Here is a 5,581-nt window from a genome sequence, read left to right as displayed (position 1 = left end):
ACAATTTTTATGAGTACCATTAATTTGGTTAACACTCAAATTGTTCCTTCTATGAGCGTATGATTATGGGAAATAAAAACACAATAAAAGTTCTCATGGGAATTAGAAAGCTGGTTCAAATTAACCTATTACAGTTTTGTTTTTACAAGTGTTTTTGCTATTTGGAGACGTATAATATGTCACTTATTTCGAGCAAACCCAAACTGATGTTAATCTCCAAATGGAAATGAAAAGGGTTCTCTCTGAAGGATGCCAGTTTAAACTATACCTCAACACTGTAAACTGAAGTATTTCTGATTATTTGACTTGAACTGCCTGGTAAGATTTGCAACCGTAATTGTAACAAAACTATCCTCTACATTATGCACCTCATTCATCAGGCACTATGCTAAGTGCTTGTCATATATTGTATTTAATTTAGCATCCTTTGAGTAGGTGTTAGCCTTTTTAAATGCATCAGAAAACTTGGGTCTGAGGTATTAAATATTGTGTCATACAGGATAAGTCAGGCTCAGCATTGACTTAATTTACATTTAAAAATTTATATTAGTCCTTCAGTGTGAAAATTTTCCTGTGGATCAAGGAATAGAGGAACAGAGAGGAAAGACAAACACCTAAAATCGGCTCAGAACAGAAAGAACAAGGAAGAGGGAAGTATTTGGAGGGCGCCTCTAAAGGTTTAGACAGACAAGAGCCTGGCTGGTGTTACGTGCAGTGAGGATCTGTTTCTGTAGAGACATTCTATGCATTCTGTGTGATTTCTGATACAAAGTTAACTGGTTAGAGGAAGGCGATGCAAAGTCTCAGTGTAAGTTTTCACCGAGTAGGCGTGTGTTTCAGGATATGCTATCACAGAAGTGTGGGCCAGTTCTTTTCAGACTGTGACAAAAATGGGGAAGCAAACTGGAGTTGCGGTGATTCTAGGCTCTGCTTTTCTTAGACATAAAGAGAGCCAGCTATCTTCACTGAGTGGCGGCTGGAAGATGACTGGTGTGTGGTGCTGGGGTGGGAAGTCTGATTCCACAAAAGGCGGGGCCAGCAATCAGTTCCTACGATGCTGGCTTTGGTGCCTCTCCAGTGAAAGCTTTGATGTATTCATAACATTTGACTTTTTGAAGATATTGTTGATGATAACTTGAACAACTTTTCCCACTTAGTACTTCAACTAGTAGTATGACCTAGATGTAGTGACCAAAGGACAAATTCATTCACATTACATTTCGTTAAGGAATAGGAGGTAGGAAATCCATGAATGAAGCTGAGCTTTTCCACTTGGTTGTATCTGATAACAATATATCACAACTTCGTTTTGTCTAGATGAAGATTCAAATAATTATTTTTCTGACATCCAATACAAATATCCAGAATAATTACATTAGTGCTTAAGTTATAAATGTTTTCTATTTGAAACATCTATAAATAATTTTAGAGGAATTTCTAAGTCAATGAAGGTTACGCACAGAAGGCCTGACAATTCATTTCTCTATGGCATCTTCCTAATAAAATGCAAATTCTGTTATTAATTAAGGTTGTAGTTTTGAGATTTAAACTCCCTCAAACAAATGTTCACCCAAAGCTTTGAAATTCTTAGCTTCTGAACAACATGTAGGCTGTTTAAATTGTTTTCCTATTTTCTTAAAGGTAGGTCTCTTGCTTTTTCTACAAATCTCTTCAGAACTTGCCTTTGGAGACCCCACTTATCATTCAGTTAACAGATGATGCTGGTGATGCATAGCTCAGAAACACAAATATCCTTAGAGGCATCGCTCACATGGATGCACATTTCAAATTCTAACCTCATGTTCTTTCCAAGCACTGTGCTTTCTTTTAGAAGATGAGGAACAGAAAAATCCTATACAAACATTTCAATAACGTGATATAATTTTAAGAACAACTCACCTTCTACTTTTAGGGATTTTTTTCTCCTCTCCTCTCCCACAGACCCTTCCTACCGTAACACCCATCCTTCTCTCACTGCTCACCCAAATTAGCTCAATTACCTATACTAAAAATATTTTTTGCTAGATTTTGCCAGGCAGAAAAAGAAATATCCCTGCTTCCCTCCAAAGGGCAGATGCTAACTCTTCCCAGCTTCACTTTCAGGCCACCGAGTGTTCCATTACCTTTAGTCTCAGGGACACAAACACAGTCATGATGACAGGAGAGCATCTAACACATAGAAACTCTAACACAACATGGAAAAAAATCCAACCATTCTGCCTCATATCCTCTTCTCATTTGCTTCATGTATTTGGTACTGTATTTCCACAATGATGTTAACACCTATACTACAGATTATATAATAAACACCCAGAATATGGATGTTCCCTGTATTTTTCTTTTAAAAAATGGATTATTTCACAAGTATGCACTCAGCAATTTACTTATTTATTTATTTTTATTTAATTTATTTTTTGAAGGGTGAGGGAATTAGGTTTATTTATTTACTTTTTTTTTTTTAATAGAGGTACTGGGGATTGAACCCAGGACCTTGTACATGCTAATAAGCACATGCTCTACCACTGACCTACACCCTCCCCCGCCGCATTCAGCAATTACTGAATTGAGCAATTATCAAATTGAGTCAATTTTTTTCATGATCCATTTCCATTCCATAAACTCTTGGGTTGTAATCATTTTTTACTGCAAAAAGTTTACTTTGCCTAGAATAAAACTACTTTAGGATATTCACATAATAAGCTTACCTAACAGCTCCATTTATACTGATTCGTTTAAAAGTATTGAAAGAGATTTTCCTGTTTAATAACTTTTAAAAATATTAGAAAAGCTGGTATATCTGGAACACGTCCTTCTGTATTAAAGCACTGTAGGCAGCACAAGAAGATGGAATTCTTTTCAGCTCCCAGTACTGCTACTTTAGAAATGTACCTGTGCTGTGAAGAAGTCATCCTTTCGGCACTGCCTCTAGCTTCCATTTCCCACAGCATCAAGTACAGGTTCTGTTTGCATTTTCCTGTAACATTTTATGTGATTGCCAGGAGCAAGATAAAAATTTATCTTGCAAAGCAAGTTTCATTTCAGGTGCTGGGTGAAAAGTAAGTACAATCATTTTCACCACTGACATTTTCAAATAAATTTGGAATCGAAAACGTTCTAACACTCCCCCAAATATGCACACACACAGAAGTATCAGATACTTAGTGCCCTCGCTGGAAGTCATATTCCTTATCTGTCAAATAGATTAAAGACTACAGAATCTATTTTATGGGGTTTTATAGAAGTTAACACATGGATTCCAAAACAGCACTGGACATAGACATCTAGCTGGCAGATGTAAGAATCAACAGGGAGACTTCTGGACTGTAAATTCCTGGTATAGAGCGAAGAACTTACAAGTTACACACAATTCATTAAGCAGGCATTTTTAAGCCCCTGCTAATCTTGCATTTCTGTAGCTTCTTCACTCTGGACAGTGTCCTGAGATGAAGTTCCTCCTATGGACTCCATGAACCTGATTCCTTGATAATAACCAATTATACCTGCTTGACACTAAGCAGTATCCGTATCAGGAATGCATCTTCTTGAATTTAACTTCTCCCCCCACCCTCTGTGGCTTCCTCTTTTTACCCCTTACTTCTGCTCCTTTGATAAAAAATTTTGCCTCAGTTTCAATTTTTTTTTAGCAACACTTAACTATTACACAGGTAGCATATGTTAGTGAGTACAAGAGAGTTGTGAACGACTCTCTGCCTCTGGGTATTACTTAGCCAGGAGCGTGATCAGTCTCTGAGTAGCTTATAAATACAAAGAAGAGGCAGAGTACAGGATATGTAATTTAGAATTCATGCATTGATATCACAGACTCCTAGGTCCTATTCTGAGTAACACAACTCTAGAGGGAACAGGATAGGATAAAACAAGCCATGTGATATGAGGAACCACTGAGGGAACTGGGGATGCTCACTTTGAAAAAAATATCCATTGTATGACTGGGTGATGGATACAGCAAGTACAATTTTCTTAAAGGCTGCCATGTAGGATACTAGAAGAGAAATGAAACACAGAAGGATAGTAAATGAGAGTTAGAATAAATCCATCTGGAGCCAACATTATGGTATCAGTCCATATGGAATGTGCTCTTTGGGGAGGAAGAAAGTTCTCCATTATTGGAACTGTTCAACACAAGTCAGGGAGCAGGCTAATAGTCAGAAATGCATTTTATAAAGGTTTGGGAAATTCTTTGCCACCAATTTCAAGATGACAGGGAAAGGGGCCTTTTTTCTAACTGGATATTTGCATGAATTTCAGGGGACCTGAATTTATAGGTGAGCATTCTTTTCTGTTCTTAATACTAGGGAGACTCCACAGATGAGTGATCTAGAAGTTAATACGGGAACAAAAAGGGCATCCTTCTGATAGGACACTGGATCTACATTCAGCACAGCAGGGTCCCCGTAGTACACCTAACATCCTCAGTGGGAAGGGACCACCTTACTGCAATCTAGGTTTGCTTACAATTATCAGGTCTTTTCCATGCTGTGTCCTGGAGGGAAAAGAGAAATTAATTGATGGTCTAATAAATGAGAGCAGGAAAAAAAAAGTCTTTTCTGTTGTTCTGAGTTAAGAATAAATTGAGTTCCACTTTCTTGTAGTATCTATTAACTTATGTCCATAAAGAGCAATGCTAAATTTTCTCAACCAGAATGTAAACTATTTAGAGAGACTATAATTGGTGGCTTCATTAGGGTAAAATCATTTATCTTGTTGCTATTGAGAATACTTTTCCTGGTACTCTTAGTAGTATAAATTTTGGTAGTGATTAACACACTAGGGAAGTCTAGAAACTAGTATAGAAGGGAAAAACTCATTTCCCAGTCTTATTTACATCTTTATTTTTAAGAGAGAGAGAGAACAGTAAATGTTGACAAGTAGATTAAGGGGGGGGGGCGCTGAACATAAAATAACAGTAATAAAAGATCTATGGAGTTCTTTTTAAAACATTTATTCTCAACTTTTTCACGTAAATTCTTGAGTCTGCATCATAAAAGCTAACACACAATTTGCAATAAAGTATGGGATTCATTTCTCTTCAGTTACAAAAGGGATAAGTGTTGTATTTCCTTATTTAAGTAAATATTATTTAGCATCTTTAAAAATTTCCAGCAGCCAGAATTAGAGTCTCTAGAGAAAGCCAAAGATAGTAAGAGAGACAAAAACAAAGATACTAGAGGAAATCTTAGCCTCTAATAGCTGTGACAAACAGCAAACACAAGCTAACTCCTAGCCAGATAAACATAAATGCTCACACTTAAGCCTATTTAACGCTATTCCTTTACCCAACTTACCATGTCCAGGTTTCAAGAAAAAATTACAAGGCATTTTAAAAGACAAAAACCACAATCTTAAGAGATAAAGCAAACATCAGAACCAGACTCAGATATGGCAGAGATTTCAGAAATACCAGGCTGGGAATATAAATTAACTGATTAATTTGCTAAGGGCCATAAATGGGAAAAGTGGACAACATGCAAGATCAGATGGGTAACGTAAATAGAGATAAAAATCCACAGAAATGATCAAAAGCAAACGCTCGAAATAAAAACTTTGAAACAAGAACAAA

The sequence above is a fragment of the Camelus bactrianus genome, chromosome 8 (genome assembly GCF_048773025.1).
Source record: "Camelus bactrianus isolate YW-2024 breed Bactrian camel chromosome 8, ASM4877302v1, whole genome shotgun sequence".
Lineage (NCBI taxonomy): Eukaryota > Metazoa > Chordata > Mammalia > Artiodactyla > Camelidae > Camelus > Camelus bactrianus.
The sequence above is the reverse complement of the archived record's forward strand: the minus strand, read 5'-3'. Positions refer to the sequence as shown.